Source organism: Hyalella azteca, unplaced genomic scaffold (assembly GCF_000764305.2).
Source record: "Hyalella azteca isolate HAZT.00-mixed unplaced genomic scaffold, Hazt_2.0.2 contig5264, whole genome shotgun sequence".
Taxonomy (NCBI): domain Eukaryota; kingdom Metazoa; phylum Arthropoda; class Malacostraca; order Amphipoda; family Hyalellidae; genus Hyalella; species Hyalella azteca.
The window spans coordinates 35,069-54,976 of record NW_025935459.1 but is presented as its reverse complement, the minus strand read 5'-3'; the positions used below and the strand labels follow the sequence as shown (position 1 = coordinate 54,976).

At 38.7% G+C, this 19,908-nt stretch overlaps 1 long non-coding RNA gene across 1 annotated transcript; it reads left to right on the top strand.

Moving 5' to 3' along the window:
• Window positions 1–575: 575 nt before the first annotated feature.
• On the top strand, window positions 576–9,496 carry LOC108672976. The gene is made up of 3 exons (XR_001930943.2): window positions 576–704; window positions 2,507–2,589; window positions 9,430–9,496. It is a non-coding gene; the product is annotated as an uncharacterized LOC108672976 (long non-coding RNA).
• The last annotated feature ends 10,412 nt before the right edge of the window (window positions 9,497–19,908 follow it).

Here is a 19,908-nt window from a genome sequence, read left to right as displayed (position 1 = left end):
AAATTATGGCATTTAAAAAGGGAGTTGAACAGGTTGCTTGGTCCCTGGTTGGTACCTAGGTACACATATCATGTTGGATTGAAACGCTCAATACTAGAATATCCCTCTACTCTCTAGGTAGAGTAGACTCTAAACCTAGAGCTCCGATGAGATTTTGTCATCAAGCAAAGTTAGGAAACTAAAAATTGCCAACTAAAATCAATATTGAAATATATTATATAATACGAGTTCAAAAACTCCTTCGAGTGTAATAATAACGAGTGATCACCTCAGCCTATGCTGCGTGCTTACGACTGGAAATCTCCCTGCATACATTTTGAAGTTCCAAACTGATATAATTTCAAAATTACATAGGAACCAATTTCAATACGGTAAACTGTTTGGCTATCTCAGCCTTTCTGCACTAAGCAGTATCAATTATCAGTAGACAGTTCACAGTAGCGCACTAGGACAACGGCTGCGCAGTGTAATACATGCCAGACGTATTTGTCCAGCTGCGTACGACAACTTTTATCAGCTGCAACGTAGAGCGGCAGGCAGAGCAGGGGCTGTTTGTTGTCGTAGTGTCAGTTGCACATTTGCTGCGTTCTAAGTGGGATTGTAGGTCATGTGTGCCGTGACGTGCGCGGTGAGAAGTGCGTGTGATTGAGTTCACACTTTGTATCATGGATAGTTCATCAGTATGCAGCAGTCTCATTGCATGGGTAAGCTTACAAAAATATCGAATTATTCATGAATACGTCTCCTAATAATTAAATTTTGTTGTACGTTGGTGAAGACTAGGCCGTTAGAGTGAGTAAACTCGGAGAGAATACCTAGTATTTGGGAGTTCTGTCCCAAGCCGATCGGCTACCTATTTGAGTATTTGCAAATCACCGAACTGGGAAAGTTGGATTCGGCCTCAACAATTACAGTCTGATATTTTATTGGTTATGACTTATTGACTTTGACAGACTACATATTATTAATGGATATACAGTATTCAAATCTGTATTCATTGATCTTTAACTGAGGAGGCAACTCAGGCAAGTGCTATATCATATATGATGGGCGTTTTCTTCAACTCTGGTCATTTCCATCTCTTATTTTACTTCAGACTGAAAATTAATTAGCTACTCACCCTTGTACTGTTGTCTATTCTCTTTTTTGACGATTAGCGCTATATGGTATATTGTTTGCCTTTTTGAGCTGAAATGGCCTAGTAAGTAGTAACATGGACTGGAGGTACTGGATTTAACATTTAAACCTACCTAATTCCACCAAGGTGTGAAAATTATTTATCTATTGCTGAATCAATAATAATTAAATCAATTTATTAATTTTGCTGGTTTGAATTGGTTTTCTATTAATGAACTGATTGAACTCAGGAGTCAGGAACCTAGCCATAGTAGGCTAGGCGGTATTATTGCAGATTAACTACATCCAAAAAAAAGGGTGTTTTTTTTTTTTAATTATATGTTTTTTGGGGTGTAGATTACGAATCTGAAATCCATTTTTGGCGGTCGGCATCGGAAAACCGATTTTTTTCGCGACTTACTAACATGGGGGTTACGTTTTCAGATTCGTAATCTACACCCCAAAAAACATATAATTCAAAAAAAAAAACACCCTTTTTTTTGGATGTAGTTAATCTGCAATAATACCGGCTAGGCCCCTATAAAATAAAATATGCTTACTTTACCTTAGTCATGGTAACAAGAAAATTTTTCTTTAATTTAAATGTAGGCAATATAATAATTCATTTATTTTTATAATTGGACTAAATATTTTGGTTATAAATATACATTTTATATTACTCTTTTTGTGCCAGTAATTTTGGAAAATACTAATAGACTAAACTTTGAAATTTCTTTATAAAATATTTCAAAGTCATTTAAAATAACAAAATTTTGGACTTGTGACTTAGGGCAATGTCATAATGTCTCAACAAGTCTTGGAATTTTTTAAAAATAAGCAATTTTTAAAATTTTGGATCCACTTTGAATTGCAAGTATATTAACCAGCTAACAATAATAATGGCTAGAATTTCATACATTATATGAGCCAAGATGAGTTTAAATATGTAATAATGTGTAATAACCAAAAAGTAGAACTTATTTATATTATAGTCACTCTAGTCATCTATCTGCCCAAATTTTAAATTTTGCAATTTTCTGGGGCAATTCAATTCAAGGCTTCACAGCCTCCACTTGTGGCTTGAAAAGTTTTACATATATTGTTCTGTGTTTGAACACATTCGTTTTTGTGCAGTTACATTTTATTTTTATGGTTAAATAGTACCTACTTATTTACATGGCTACTTATAATGAAAGGAATGTTTAAACAATATTTTATATATTGCAATGTTTGAAGAGTTTTAAATCAAACTTATCTACTGAATTAGATCCTATAATTTGTTGATTAATGCTGTTGATGGCCATACTGTGGATATGTACTTTGTACACAACTACACATCCCCAGACTTAGGGTTGCAACTGATTTTCTATTTTGTTTTTGTGCTGTGCAGCTGGAGACATTTCCAGGCGTATCAAACGTGACGGTTGCGGGACTTGCTGATGGAGTCGTCATTGGTCGGGTCCTCAATTTGGTGTAAGTCTTCTGAGGCTAATTACTTCTTCCCTGTGTAAATCTAATAATTGTTACTGCCTGCAATACACTGAACTGACACTGAATGCACTGAGGCTAATTACTTCTCCCCTGGTTATATCTAAAAATGGTAACTGCCTGCAATACACTAAACTGACACTGAATACACTGAGGCTAATTACTTCTCCCTTGTGTGTATCTAATAATTGTTACTGCCTGCAATACACTGAATAAAATTTATATACATCATTACTCAATTTTGCTTTATTTATGTTGTTTAAGAAACAATAGGATATGATCTATACTTGAATCTGTGTGGAAAATGGCACTCCAGCATATCTCATGTCAATTAAAGTTTAACATTCATTGCTTTACTTTGTCAACTCCTATCAACATATTTTAAAATGACAATGGCAAATGCTTATTCTTTCTGCTTTGCAAGTTTTGCATTTGTTAGCAGATATAATAGCCATTATTATTTTATTGTGATTTTTGTGTTCAAAATTATATGAGCTTTTTATTTTTAACTCCTGTATTTCCTGACTGTATATTCATGTGTTTTAGCATTTCTTGAATAACATTTTCCACACCATTTCTTATATATTCTATCCAAACAACTGTCAAGTTAAATATTCATTTAAATACCTTACATGAAAATCTTGCTAATTTCACCTGCATATTAACTAGTTCTTATCCCAGTTATTAGTTATCAAGTTTCTGCTGTTCATAGCGAATTGTATTGTAGCGACAGGATGGATGCAACTCAGGCTCATAGTAATGAATGGGTCATGTTGTCCAAATCGTGACACTCTTTCTGCACGTAGCACCAATACACCCTTTTTGCAAGGGGCAAACTGGGTAAGAGTGACCCACACGCGGCAGAAAGCGCATCGCTATTTTGACCAAGTTTCGCTCATGTCCCTAGCAGCAGCATGTTGGCTAAGCCAAGTTCTGGTTCAATTCGTCCAGCACGTCACATAGGCAATGTCCTCCGGCGTTGCCATGACAACTCGCCTCGTCCCAAACTCCGCGTTTCCGGTAGCGCCGCGATGCCTGCTTGACAGCCGAGGGTTGGGGGACTTACGACGCTCGAAACTCACTGAGGTTTACCGTGATCGTGATCTTGTGCGTCGTGACTGCAGTCACCCACGAAAAAATAGAAACTAATTTGTTTTGTTGGTAAATGTAGAAGATACGTTTATTTGGGTATCGTATGCGGAAAATTACAAGTACATGAATCTAGCTCTGCAGAACGGGGTTTAGACTAGTTGAGAAGCGAGTTTATTTTCTCTGCATTAGGCTATTCATAGTAACAATGGTAATTAAACGCGTCGCCTGAGCTCATGATTGCCATGGAATTTATCAACGTTATTTTAATTTGAGAAATTTAGTTTGAATTGCGAATACCGACAGTGGCAGTAAAGTATACAGTGGGGGGAAATAAATATTCGTACACTTGAAAAATCGTATTTTAATGTATGTAAGTACACAAACTTAACAGGAAAAGTGATTTAAATTATGTATAGAGACGCATAGTATTCAAAAATACTATCAAAAGAAATTCAATCTCAATGCAACAAAAAACAATGCAACATGTTCACTTTTCGGGTGAAAAAAGTATTCGTACAAAATAATAAATCCGCGTTATTTTAATTTATTACTTGGTTGAATACCCTTTGTTCAGCTCAACANGTGATGCTGTACTAAGCGCAAGTGCTGCTGTACTAAGCGCAAGTGCTGCTGTACTGAGCGCAAGTGCTGCTGTACTAAGCGCAAGTGCTGCTGTACTAAGCGCAAGTGCCGCTGTACTAAGCGCAAGTGCTGCTGTGCTAAGCGCAAGTGCTGCTGTGCTAAGCGCAAGGGCTGCTGTACTAAGCGCAAGTGCTGCTGTACTGAGCGCAAGTAATGCTGTACTAAGCGCAAGTGCTGCTGTACTAAGTGCAAGTGCTGCTGTACTAAGCGTAAGTGATGCTGTACTAAGCGCAAGTGATGCTGTACTAAGCGCCAGTAATGCTGTACGACAACTGTACTGCACCTCCTAGCCAGCGAATCTTGCCTCTCATGTCGGCAGCTGAGCGTCATTTTTCAGCCGTAGAGATTCACTTCCCGTCGCCCGCATTTGGTGTCGTGTTAGAAGAGCCCCGTCTTGTGCTCAACCCAATTTATTTCATTTTTCCTTGCGTGTTTTATAGCATTCTAGCTACTTGAAGGATTTTCCGTAGAATTTCTCTCATTCTTTTATTTATATCCTCATTAGTATGCGCTAGCATGAGCAAACCGTTAATTGTCTTTGAAATGCAGAATGAACGAGAAAAATATTTTCTAGGAGTCATTCAAAACGATTGTAATGACCGTGTCGCATGTGGTTGGTTAATCTCACGAATGAAAAGAGATGAGAAATTTTTGTTCATGGCTTAGCGAGAACGTTTTATAACATTCTCGTGAGCTAACTCTACAACGATGCGATTTATCCATTTATGTACCGCGCTTGGTTCTATTAGCTCTTTGAAATGTTAATCTTAGTAATGCGTCGCTGCTCTCGCGTCAGCAGTATTTTTCACTCTCTCGAGTGTCCTGTTCTCCCGCACTCGAGTGTCTTGTTCTCCCGCACTCGAGTGTGTCTTGTTCTCCCGCACTCGAGTGTCTTGTTCTCCCGCACTCGAGTGTCCTGTTCTCCCGCACTCGAATGTCCTGTTTCTCCCGCACTCGAGTGTCCTGTTCTCCCGCACTCGAGTGTCCTGTTCTCCCGCACTCGAGTGTCCTGTTCTCCCGCACTCGAGTGTCCTGTTCTCCCGCACCCGAGTGTCTCTGACTAGTACATTATAGTTAAGCCATTTCTTTCCACTGGGCTAATGATTTCTCCTGAACTGCTTGCCGTGTAAGGCGACGTAGGAGATCCCGTAGAACAAAGCCGCTCTCAGCTCTCAAGTGGCTGGCTTTCGAAGGCTCTTCATCTCTGGCAGCGCCACGCGGTCCTGGCGAACGTCAACCGTCGATCGAGACGACGAGTTCATTCAAGTAGATTCTGGGCATGCTTTATGCTGTCGTTTTGTTATCAATTTAATCCAATTGACAATGAAAGTGGCAAGAAAATTACCCATCAAACTCGAGTGTAATGTCACTTGATACAACACAATGATGGAGGAATATGGAGGAAATCACTGAAAAGCTGTGGTCATTGGCACAGGTGGCTGGTGCTATTCTTCCCCGATACGGAATTGCAAATCGCGATATTTGTCGAGTGTTTGACATTAATTAAAGTTTAACATTCATTGATTTATTTTGTCAAATTAAATTCATATATTTCAAAGTTTAATGCGCATATGTGTTCATTTGTAAAATTTCCATTTGTATTCCCGTACATAGCCAGCGCTAACGATGAAAACAAACTCAAAAGTAAATCCTACATTAATTATTCCAGAGGTTCAATCTAAAGCATTGCATATGAATGCTTGGATTATGCATCCGCAAGCAGCGTCGGAATCTTCAAAATTATTTGGTGTGTAGATAAGTAGGTGAGCTTATTAAATATCATACCAGGTAAATTTTTCCTGTATCTATTATTACGATATTCATGAATCTAAGAAATGGTCTCATTTTCATTTCAGAAATATCGTCTATGAAGTGAACTTGGACAAATTTCATGGAAACGCGGTTCCTTTATTGAAATTATTATGAAAATAAAACAAATAAAAAAACTTTTAAAAACCACGTTTTCTTAACGGACAAAAAAGAAAAACATTTACTCCTACATAACATTTAAGTTATGTAAAATGTTACGTAATGTTATGTAAGAGTAAATGTTTTTCTTTTTTGTCTGTTAAGAAAACGTAGTTTTTAAAAGTTTTTTATTTATTTTATTTCACTATTTGTAGTTTTGTAAAATCCAGAGAAACGTGGTTTTTAAAAATATTTTTTATATTTATTTATTTTCTACTTTTTAGTTAGCAATTTTAGCAATTCAAATCATTTTCCAGGGTTGGCAAGTTTGGATGTTCCAGAAAAAACTCAATTCCAAACCGTGAATTTTTGTGTTTTTTTATTTTTTAATTTTTTTTTTAATTTTTTTTTTTTAAATTATTATTTCTGATGATCAAATCTTGAATTGTTAGGCAGCATAAGCATGCATGCCAAATTTCAACTTACTAGGATGTTTAGAAGTGCTCTAAATTAAGGTTTGAATTTTTGATTTTTGATGACATACACACGAAACGAAGTCAAGAAAAACGTGGTAAATTAATCTATCTTTGAAGATGAATTGAATTTATTTGTGTCTGTTCGAACATTGATTCGTCATCGTTGAACAAAATGAATAGTAGTTGCTGCGCTTTGACTCCCTTGATGATGCAGCTTGGTACGGCTTGATAAAATATAGCACCGGCTTTGAGTGCGTAAAGAGTAATTTAGTTCATGTTTGTAGTCTCTGCAGTAACGCATGCAGATAACAGGGTTTTAGTGTAGTTGGATAGAAGTTCTTCATTTGTTCAGGTTTCATTTATTCAGAAGTTCTTCATTTATTCAGGTTTCATTTATTCAGGCTTGATTGAAGACCAGAGCGTACTTTTTAAGCGCATCACTTAATATCGTAATCCAAATGTAAACAATTATCAGGATTATGTAGTCTAAGCAGTAACACTTGCCGCTAACAGCATGCAGATTATCATGCTGCTGCAATTTTTACGGCTGTATCTTCCACTGCTGGATTTATCGCTGCGGTCGGGTATGCTGCGGGCTTCTGCAATTGTTACGGCTGTACCTTGCGGCATTGATGATAACAAGAAGTTAGATTGAATGATTTTTTGGGCTGAATGATTTTACAGTCTATGTATACTAATAAAGCTTGCAGCATTCATGTTATAGATCTTACACTCGTAAAATTACGCTTTTCAATACACTGTTGAACTCTTGTAAACACCCAAGTAATTCCGCTCTGTACATTTTTGCTCTTACTTCAGTTCCGACTGCAGCTCTGCAGCAGTTCCGACTGCAGCTCTGCAGCAGTTACGACTGCAGCTCTGCAGCAGTTATTCTGCAGCAGTTATGACTGCAGCTCTGCAGCAGTTACGACTGCAGCTCTGCAGCAGTTATGACTGCAGCTCTGCAGCAGTTATGACTGCAGCTCTATTAGCAGGTCAGGCTGGAAGAAGGCAAGGCTGCGTTAGAACTGTATATGCCTGTCGGGACAACGACCTTATGCCGCTGCTGCTGGTCGCCGTGGCCGAAATGACAGTAGCGAACCACAGTGCATTTCACTCCGTAATTAGGCTTAACTAGGGGCCTCTTTATTGTTGTGTGTGTTAATTAGCGCATGCATTTCTCTACAAGTGACGTAAGTGACGGTTGAGTGCGCATAGGACAGCACGTTACTGTCATGGATGTGACAAATAAAGTTCAATTGTGACAAAGCTTAATTCTATTTGCGCAGCACGTAAGATATTCTTTACATAAAGTTTATGGTCATTTTTTCATTAAATTTAAGCTTCAGAATCAAATGAACGAGCTTGGTTTTGACGTAGAGCGTGCTTTTCTTCAGATATTTAAGGTGCATTTGTTCACTAAGCCGAATGCGGTTTACTCTCCTGAACCCGAGCTTCCGCGAGTGGATTCATTAGCGCCCTGACTTCACCGACTGTGAGTAAACGACTGTGAACCTTTACTGTCTTGTAAAGTTATTTGCTGTAAAGCTTGCAAGAAATTTCAATCTTTTTTCCCATATTGGTAATACGTTGCGAATGGAAGTATTTATATAGGGCATCGGCTGTTCTCTAGTCTGGTTGTTTGTTCGGGTTCAGAGCTGCAATGCTGAACGTATTGTGTCGATAATATCTTACAAAGTTAGACCGACTATAACAGACGCGTGGGATTCTACCGTAGAGTGTAATGAGATGGATTGAGGCCTTTAATATCTTTAATTGTTTAGTTTGTGTAGCAATAAATCTACGCATGTAGTATTTCATTTATTTTTATCGGCATTTCTTGTCGTTTAGTAATTCCCAGCATAATATCCTCGTCGCAAATTATATTTCAACTATCGAATGCCTGTATCTTTATTTTACAAACTTTCCTGCGTCGTTTTTTACATTACCCGATCTCAGTTTGTCATTGCAAGTCATCTCTCAACGACCAGTATTTATGTGGTAGTTTGTGGTTCGTGTGAAACCTGTTTCTCGACTGCTCGTTATTATGTGATTAAAATGCCGACTAATTTCGATGCACCTCCAAGCGATCCTGCGTAGCGAACATCGCTGCTATATTTTTGGTCGGGGCATGAGTTACATTCAGAGAAATAAGCGAGACGTTGTACAAATAGCGATACGCTTTTTAGCTTGTATGGGTCTCTCTGACTCAGTTTGCCTCTTGCAAACCGGCGTAGTAGTGCCATGCACGGAATGTGTTGTTAATTGGACAGCATGACCTAATTATTTTTCTGATCATATCTGAATGGTCGAACGATAATATAGAGTGCTGGATTAGAGAACCATTGTATTAATTCACGTGATGATTGTTCATTAAAGTGACAGATAAAAATGCTCGAGAGTTTCACTCTCTTAATTTTTTTAGCTCTTGATTGCTAGAATTTTTTATGTGCTACTGGTGCAAAGAGATTTATTCTGCGAATTAACTAATTAATTGCCGGGTTTCTATTGATGAATTATTTCCTATATAGTAGGTTCTGGTGAATGGTCTCTTTTGTTGACTAATATTTAATTTTTTATACGTCCGGTGTTTCGTCTATTTACTACTCGTGAGGTAAAGTGGGGGACGCAACTATTCGCGACTTTCTGAGCTTGGCGAAACTAAAAAATTAGAATGACTTATTTGCGTGGCTTTGTTTTGTTTCAGGGACTCGACCCACTTCAACAGCGCCTGGGTGTCCCGCCTCAAACCTGACTGTGGCGACAACTGGCGACTCAAGGTGAGCTGTGTGTTGTGCTGTGTTGTGTTGTGTTGTGCTGTGCTGTGTTGTGTTGTGCTGTGTTGTGGTGTGTGATGTGTTGTGCTGTCTTGTGCTGTGTGTTGTGGTGTGTGATGTGTTGTGCTGTGTGTTGTGATGTGCTGTGTGTTGTGTTGTGCTGGCACACATGCTGTGTGTTGTGTATTGTGCTGTGTGTTGTACTGTGCTGTGTGTGTTGCTGTGTGTTGTGTATTGTGCTGTGTGTTGTACTCTGCTGTGTGTTTTGCTGTGTGTTGTGTATTGTGCTGTGTGTTGTACTGTGCTGTGCGTTGTTTTGTTTTGCTGTGTTGTGTCGGCACACATGCTGCCTGTTGTGTTATGATGACAAGCCTTCAATAGTATGACCTTGTACTGGCTTCTCATATAACATATAACTCATAACAATTCATGTTAGTATTGACAGCGTTTAAATCATCACTCATGGCACACCAAAGATCAAGCACCCTCTCCATGCAGTTGGGCTAGGGGACTCTGGTATCGCTCAGCTCTGTCGGTCGATTTCAGTCAATATAATGGCCACTCTGGCCGGCATTTCAGTCAATATAATGGCCACTCTGGCCTGCTGGCCGCGGCGTTCACAGCTGCAGTGCAGTAACGCCATTTCTAACCATTACTGTCATCCTAGTAGAAATAATAGTCGTTGTAGCCTTGTTCTTATTCAGAGGCTACACATTTATAGTCCGAGCCTAATTCTTCTTCAGTTGTTATGAAGGGTATTATTGAACACGCAGTATTTCCATGAGATGTTGAGGTTTCTTTTCTAACCTTTAGTTCTTAGCTTCTGTCTGCATCAGATTCTTAGCTATATAGTGTTATTATGCGCTGTTGTGTGGTAATCTGCTCTTGAGCTTTTAATAAGTCAATAGTATATTGATACGGGGAATCCATTGTAATCATAGTTTATTGATGTTTTATTCATGATGCTGGAAACCTTTAGCAAATAATCTGTAATCTTAATGACGAGTGACATCTTTTGTCACACAAAGCTTATGGTGAAGTATTGTGTTGATCTACATAACGTCATGTGAACTGTAGAGTTTGGCCCTCTGAATCTCGCGCATCTTTTTGCTTAGTTATAACTGCGGTTTTTACAATGATGCGTCTTAATCCCTTCATAAATATAGCATTATTATTTCAATAATATCTGTCGATAAGTAGGTAATAAGCCCCTATAATATGGGATAGTATGTGTTACAAGATCTTAAACAATGAAGGTTATTATCAATTCGTAAAATTAGAATTTTTTTGTTCAAGCTATGTAGATTTTATCGTCGTGATTAATTTGTATTTTTAACTATTTAGCTGTCATTCATAATGAAGTTTTGCGAATTTAATTAATGATGTGGAAGTTAATGCACACCTGATTTGCATGTTAGAAGTATTTATATCATAATGCCCCCTAAGTAACGCATCATACCTGCCTGCTATTATTAGCAATGTTCATTATTTACAATATGCATGACGCTATTAGGTATTATGCTTATGCATGTTATGCGTCACATCTTACCAATGATCATTCTCTCTATGCAAGTTATGTAATGAGGTTCACAGGTATAATGGTCTACTTTCAGTTAGTAAGGCGGTAATGCATTAATGCAGACTCAATCGTTCAACGGTTAATCGCAATAATCAGTAAAAAACAATTCGAAACTTATTAATTAGTCGATAGCAGTGTAATTTCCAATGGATGGAGTAGATTTAAATAATAAACAATTCAGTTCAAGGGACTCGGCAGTATGAATGTATAGTAAAGTTATGCCTGCTTCCATAGCACATATATAGCTACGTTACAGCTGTGTGTGCGGACTTTTCCACTGGCTGCAGTTGCGCGTGTGTAGCGGTGCTGTAACGGCCGCTTCTTGTCTACACTTTGTACGCTTCACTAAGACTGTGGAATGTCCAACGCTCTTCACATTCTAATGATATATTTGAATTCTCTTTGTTGAATTCAATTCGCTGATTATACTTGAAAATGACTTCAATGTATCATCACTATTAGTTTTGCTTTTACTAATTTTATTTGTTTACCTACTGCATTACTTACTATATACTGTAATTGTCCATCCATACACACTGTATTGAGTGACGTTCCCTTTACTGTCTCGTTTGTTGTTGTACTTTTGGTTTTCTATCATTTTGTCAGCTGTCAGCGCAGTCATAGCAATGATGAAACTTGTGCTTACTTCACACTCATCTCGTGGCGATGATGAACCTTCTGACTCACTGTCATCACATTTCAATGACGAACCTTCTGACTCACTGTCATCACATAGCAATGATGAACCTTCTGGCTCACTGTCATCACATTTCAATGATGAACCTTCAGACTCACTGTCATCACATTTCAATGATGAACCTACTGGCTCACTGTCATCACATTTCAATGATGAACCTACTGGCTCACTGTCATCACATGGCGATGATCAACCTTTTGACTCACTGTCATCACATTTCAATGATGAACCTCCAGACTCACTGTCATCACATTTCAATGATGAACCTTCTGACTCACTGTCATCACATTTCAATGATGAACCTTCTGACTCACTGTCATCACATTTCAATGACGAACCTTCGGACTCACTGTCATCACATTTCAATGATGAACCTTCGGACTCACTGTCATCACATTTCAATGATGAACCTTTTGACTCACTGTCATCACATTTCGATGATAAACCTCCAGACTCACTCTGATCAGAAAAACATCCAAGCCTGTTATTTTCAATAATTTATCGTTACCACGGCCGGTTGCCGGCGCTGCTTGACTATCTTGCTTATCATCGCTGGCTGATAGCCCATGATTGGACGCTCGCAGCTGCAGAGATGCCGCGCCGCGCCCGCTCTATTGTGTCCCAATTTTCTTCCCAGGATTATGGAGATATAAGCCAAATTATAGCGTTGAGACCGATCAGAATTTATTTTTTTCGTTGAAACTATCAGAATTTATTACTTTTTTTAGTTGAGAACGATCAGAATTTTTTTTGTTGAGAACGATCAGAATTTATTTGTATTTTTCGTTGAGACCGATCAGCATTTATTTTTACTTTTTTTTTCGTTGAGCCCTATCAGAATTTATTTGTATTTTTTTCTTTGAGACCGATCAACATTTTTTTTCGTCGAGAGCGATCAGAATTTATTTGTTTTCCTTCGTTGGATCAGAATTTTGTTTATTTTTTGTATGAAATGATTTGTCTGGATAGTGTCTGTTCTCGCATATTTTTGTGGCAGTACATGATTATGATAGCCGTGCAAGTACCGAAAAAATGTAAAAATATAAATTGGTTCGATTGAAGGCCGGTGTGTGCACTTGTTAAAAATAAATGTAAAGAAATGAAGACAGAAATTGAATTTCCTGTTTTCAAGGTCAGTTTTTTGAATAAATTGCCGAGAATATTATCTTATTCAGCAATAGTTTGTTCATGTAAATATCTCGTTGTTACTTATGTTGCCGACGCCGTAAAAGGACAGGAGAAAAACTGTAGGATTAACTGTTCTCATCCTTCAAGGATTATAATAAAAAATATAACTGAGTACTCACTGCAGTGAGTGACAGAGAGCGCATTTTCTCGTCGACGAAAACGCGAAGTCACGGACGGACGAACAGACGGACATGGCGAGCACAATAGTGCATTTTTTCCACAAATGAGAAAATGCGCTAAAAATACGGGTTTTAGCAGCAACGATGACTGATCGAATGTGAATAGTAGTATCAGTAGTATTATATTTGTCACTCAGAACATTAGCAACATTATTAGGAATGTTACGTCGGTAGTAAATATTTTTTTCATCTTTAATTTCTTTGTAGTTAAGTTATGGTGGCTAATAGAGATAATTGGTGCTGATGTTAATGGTGATGTTCTATATGATGGTTGGCAGGATGAACGAGTTAGGTTGTGTGAGATTAGTGTTATACCTACATGCAGTGACATATAGTGGACAACACTAACCAATACATGGTTAGTGAAATGCATGTTGGTGAGATACCTAGTGAAGTAGTTTAGGGAGGTTTGAAAAGGTTAATGGTGAGTAATAATTGAGGCTTGTGTGATTTAGGAGAGTTTGTGCACAAGTCCATTTATCCGTGCCGAAGTCATGTTCATCACTCATGACTGAAGTCATGTTCATCACTCATGACTGAAGTCACGTTCATCACTCATGACTGAAGTCATGTTCATCACTCATGACTGAAGTCACGTTCATCACTCATGACTGAAGTCACGTTCACCACTCATGACTGAGTGGAGTCGTCACTCACATGTCGGCCGACTTACTTCACGCACCATGACAAGGTTGTCGGAAGTTCCTCAGCTGCTTCTGAACGGTTCCATCAATATGATAAATTACGCTACGATAAGCAACAATCACGATCGTACGCTTCGATACGCCGCAAATGTGAAACTCTACTGAAAAATTGATGCTGGATTTCTCAATTTTCGCCTACTTCTGTTATTTGTAGATTGTTGCTGAGCGTCACCGAAACTGCACGTCGAATTTGTTTTTCTTTTGAGTTCAACGGCGGTTTCGTTTTGTTAAATTACGATTTACAGGGAATTAAGACGTTACCTCGTCTGTGACTTTGCCACCTCAGTGACGTTGCATCTGTTGTAACTATATGATCACATGTGCGATGAGTGACCTGTCATGTTGTACGGTAGAGATACGTCTGAAGCTTGTGATTATTTTTAATTAGAAACATTACGTCGTTCAAATGGTAGTTTTAGTATTTTGTTGATTTATTCATACACGTTATAGCTCACCGTGAATGAATGTTATAAATAACTATAAATACACCTACTAAAAACATCGTTCATGTCGATGTTCTTTCTCCAAGTTTTTTATTTGTGCCCCATTATCACGACTGAGGCATATTGTAGTCACTTTCACCCCCCTAATTTGATCTCCCGACCCTGATGATCGATGTATCCTTCCTTTCTACAGCACCTGCGACAAATCTGGCAACTTATCATCATTAGTTTTTCCTCGAGTGACATCCTTTGGCGCTTGTCTATTGGTGTCGAAAAGCCTTAGCCTTTTCCTTGAGTGCCATCCTTGGTGCTTGTTTATTTGCGTCGAAAAGCCTTAACCCTTTTACTTGAGTGCCATCCTTTGGCGCTTGTCTATTGATGTGGAAAAGCCTTAACCCTTTTACTTGAGTGCCATCCTTTGGCGCTTGTCTATTGATGTGGAAAAGCCTTAACCCTTTTACTTGAGTGCCATCCTTGGTGCTTGTCTATTGATGTCGAAAAGCCTTAACCCTTTTCCTTGAGTGCCATCCTTTGGTGCTTGTCTATTGATGTGGAAAAGCCTTAACCCTTTTCCTTGAGTGCCATCCTTTGGTGCTTGTCTAGTGATGTCGAAAAGCCTTAGTCCTCTCGGCCGAAGATGCACTCCAAGAAACCAGTGTTTTGTCTAAACAGCGATGCACTTTTCGCCATTGTGTGGGTCATCTGGACCCAGTTTGTTCCGGGAAAAGGGCGTATCATTGCTCCGTTCAGAAAGTGTGTCATTCGGACGTTAGGACTCTTCCCAGTGAAAATTTACAGACTCGGCAGCTTCTTATTTGGGGTACCAGAAGCTGGGGCGACTCTAAATTTTATTAGGGTTTTTATTTTTCTAGAAGTGAGTGCCGTGGTAGAGCTTTATTGGGATTTGACATTCATTTAATTATGATTTATTATTATACTTATATATTGTATTTAAATTAGTATAATTTTCTGAAGATCCAACAATGGATACTCACTCCAACCTACAGTTGTTCACTGCTTATATGTGGAATTGTTGAAATGAAATTTGAATGAATACCGTGTGCATGTAGCAGCGTTGTTTCTGTCAGCAGGTATTTTTCGCGCTATTTAGAAAGAAAAATTACAAAGTAACACAATTTTTAAATTGAGACGACCACTGAAACGAAACCCTAATATTTCTTCTTTCTCGCACAAATTTTATCTCAAATATTGAAAGTTTAAATCAAATAATGTAAGATTTCTTGACATTGTACAATATGCCATATAGTTTGATGTTCGATATCAGATCTTTACTCATCGTCGACAAATTAATTGCAAGGAACGGCGCTCGTGTAGTCCGAGTTTCTCCTCAACGCAGTCACGTTCCAAACAAGTTCCCTGCTATTAATACCGTAACGGCAATTTCGGTTTGTTCTGAAAATATTACCCTTAAATACCCCACTCGTCGTGTAAGGCAATTCGTTGCCTTAGCGACCAAAGCCTAATTGTGTGTTGGTGCATGCGGAGAAAGTCGTATCCGTAATACGATGGTACAATGCAGCTCGGTAAGTCCCATACCGGGTAATCATGGAGCAACTGATACCCTACACGAGACCGGGTAATCATGGAGCAACTGATACCCTACACGAGACCGGGTAATCATGAAGCAACTTATACCCTACACGAGATACCTATGCATGTCGAACGCTTATTACCCTCCTGCGATCCCGCTTCCTTTTCTCGTCCCACTGGAAACCTCTTTCTTGTTATCCGTTCCTGTTGTTCTTTAGATCCTTCACCCTGGAACATGAAATTTAACTCAATTTATTCTCTATGTAATCGCTGTTGGTACGTACAAATTTTCAACCGATATCTCCGTATGCGATCTGGATTCAAATTTCGTTGCCAATTTGAACCGCTGTAGGCGCCAATTATTAGTGTACCGTAGTGGTCGAGCCAACTTTCGCCGAATCAGCGAACTGAGTGAAGTCGGCAGATGTGCATTGTAGTGCGTCTATACAACTACAGTCAGCTATGCATGTTCTTACAATCTATTATTTGTGATCGCTAGATCCCGTATGTGAAGTATGAACTCTCTCCCAGGAGTTGTTCGTGTTGTTTGTTGGTTTGAAAAAATATTGCATTGAACCAGCCAGTATTCTCCGCAAGTTTGGGATCTATGTGCGTTCTAAGTGAAACTCAAGTTCGTTTACCCCGTAGGACTTCCAATATATACAAGTTTTCAAATGAAAGTAAAACGAGTGATCTACCTCAATTTAATCACCATGCTTTATTTCACAATATTTCAGAACAAGAACTCCTCATGTTCTCACCTAGTTAGGCCACCAATAACCTAATGATGGATACTAATAATGAATAACTAATTAATTGAAAATACTAATGATAGGCCGAAAAAGTCAAGTGCTGAGCATGCAGCTTGCGCAACGCTTGGCTGGATAGCTCTCTCCAATGCGTCCAAGTCGCCGCCGGCCTAATTTCCGTGGCAGTTAATCTACCGGTCACAAATCTTGGCCGCTTTTTCCCTAACCAATTATTGAGCAACGGTTAGAGGCCAATAATTCAGTTCTTTGTTAATTAGGATGCTGAAACCACCTGTACGTTGTTACTGTAAAAGGAGTAAATGATAATCTTCTTTAGTAGTTTTACCTGAATTTGTACTGTACTATTTTTTACAGCGCAATGAACATTTTGTAGGTGCAGCCCGTAGCTCAACTTTTCTTCATTGGTTGAAGTGACATTGTTGATAAATCAAAATTAAAGTTCATGAATGAAAGTGACAGGATGAGTTATTTTTGCATTCGTATTTTTTATGATGGAAATAAGTTTTTTTGAAGTAAGAATACTTTACCCGTTCATGAGAATTATGAAAAACAGTTTCTATGTTTGAAAATAACTCGATAATTTCGTATATAATTATAATAGGTATATATATTATTATAGATAATTTATGCATTCGTTTTTTATAAGTGAAATGAGTTTTTTACGTAAGAATTACCCGTTCACTAGAAGAAGATAGTAAAAACCAGTTTCTATGGTTGAAAATAACTTGATAATTTTGTATTGAGGACTGAGCCGCGCAGAAGGACGGCGCTGCATTGCTGCACGCTGCACGGTGGCCTGAACTGACCTGCGTACGGTACGCGTTTCCGGTACAGCCGTGCGACGCGGCCGTTACAAATACATAATCATCACACTCAACGGCAAAATAAACGGAATAAGACACCCCAACATTCCTGTGTTAAATCCAGACTTCGCTACGCCCCACTCGATGAAACAAACTAACTGCTCGGTGTGATTTTTTTTTTCGATGATGTCGATTATTATGCTTTGCGAGTAGTAGGACTATGTCATTATAAAAGATTATTATTAGACTAATTCCATTATTAATTTTTATATTAGGTAAATCTCTTCTATGAAGTGATGCCTCTTCAGTTTGATTTAAGAGTTGTACATTTAGAGAAAAATTCGATTTGCAAGTCAACTACTTTACACTAGAAACTTTAAGACAGGTAATGAGTAGCGCCATTTGAAATCACTTTTTGACCAGTGATGGAAGTCATTGAAAATACGTCTTATTTCATGTGTAATGGCATTTCATTGTTCCATGCAATAAAATCGCCTTTCAGTCTGAATTGAGAAATTCACCCTCTTTGCTTAAGGCTTTTTGAAAGACCTCTAACTCATTTCGTACCTATTTCATGTTTATTTTGCGCTTATATTGATGAATAGCACCCCAGCGCCGTTACATTCAACACACTTTAGTTACATCTTAAACAATGTAACGTATAATCATTGTCTCGCTAGTGAATTAGGAAATGACGTGTTGTCTTGCTCTAAGACTAGGAACACGATCACTTCACTTTCCATGTTAAATGTTCCTTCCTTCAATGCAATGTCGATGTCGTCGTTTGCTTGTCATTTGCCACGACCACCACCATCTGCCTCCCTCACCTCTCGGATCGTTACCGGGAACCCTGCGCGTGTTTGAAATTTTTTTTTATTCTTTATTGCCTTTGAACCCTAATGATCGTTCATCCGCCCATCTTAGGAGATAATTTACATTCCAGTCCTATTGATCGTCACTTCGTAAAATTGCAACGGCAAAAGAACGACAATTTTTTCGAAGAATGGAAGTTCATATGGCCCCGTAGTCCGGAAATTTGTTAATTTTAATATTTTTATTTCTCATTTACTATTGGAGTGCTCCACTCCTAGTTTTATGCAAATGATAGCTTCCATTTTTAACCCTTGAAAGTGTGTCCATGGAAGGTGTGGAAGAAAGCAGTCTAAATCATTTTTTTTGTAAAAACTACTATCTTAGTATAAAACTCCAAACCCGTGTATTTTTCTTACGTATATATATGTTCTCGTATTGCATAGATGTCCAATTGTCCAATCGCATTGAAGTAATCTATTGCCTCAACTTGGCTAGAATTGGCCTCCTCATGAAGACATGAACGCTCATGTCCGACGGTCTAGCTCGCACATAGGCACAAATAGGTGGTGGTTTCTCGCAGCTCTTGTTGCTGGCGAAAGCTGAGCGCTGCTGTATATTGGCTAGGCACTTGTTGGTTCGGCTGTATAACTTCGTGCCTTGAGTGGCGCTCCCGTGTGACGACTTCTCTATTGCTGGTTGCGCGGCCACTTGTTAGCTGCCTTGCTGCTGCTGGTACTGCTTGCTGCTGGTGCTGCTTGCTGCTGGTGCTGCGTGCTGCTGGATCGTTTGTGTGGCTGCTGGTGCTGTTTTTTATGCATCTTTTGTTTGCCGCAGTTGCGCAGTTGTTTTTTTATGCATCTTTTGTTTGCCGCAGTAGTTTTTTCGATGCATCTTTTGTTTGCCGCGGTAGTTTTTTCGATGCATCTTTTGTTTACCGCTGTTGTTATTTGATGCATCTTTTGTTTGCCGCAGTTGTTTTTGATGCATCTTTTGTTTGCCGCTGTTATTGTTTTGATGCATCTTTTTTGGATATCTGGCCCAGCTGATATTGCGTTATTTTCGATGCTGTTTGCGTTGATACATTTCTCTTTGTGTTGATGTCTGTTGCTGGACAGGAACTGTTAATACCGACACTTATTTTTTGCTGTTGCTGCTGCTCCATTTCTTTGGTTGTTTTTAGTGTTGCGCTGGTGGTTTTAGTGTTACTTTTACTGTTGGTGTTCCGTTGCAGGGGTTGGTGTTGTTTAGTGTTGCTGCTGTGGCTGCGCGTGTTTCGACCACTGCTCCTTGACTGGTGTGGCGGGTTTTGCATTAGTCACAGTTCTATGGCGTGGACCACTTGCACCGATATTTACAAAGCTTTTATTATTATTGATTTGGGTTTTATGGATGACTGGAACTGTTGATTGGACTCGTGCTTCACTATGATATCCCCTCTTTCTGAACGTGCGTTTTCAACTGAATTAACTCGTTTATAAGTCAATCAAAACCGATGAGGAAATTTGAAAGCGTATCTCTCGATTATACCTCAATTGTCTCTTCCGTTATTCATATTTGTTGGTAATCACTTTGAGGTGATGAGTGCCTTTGTTGTCATGGCTCCTCAACATCATGTCTCACCAAGGATTATGCGAATAGCTTCTGATGCGAAAAAAAGCAATTCTATGTCACTTCTGCGGTTA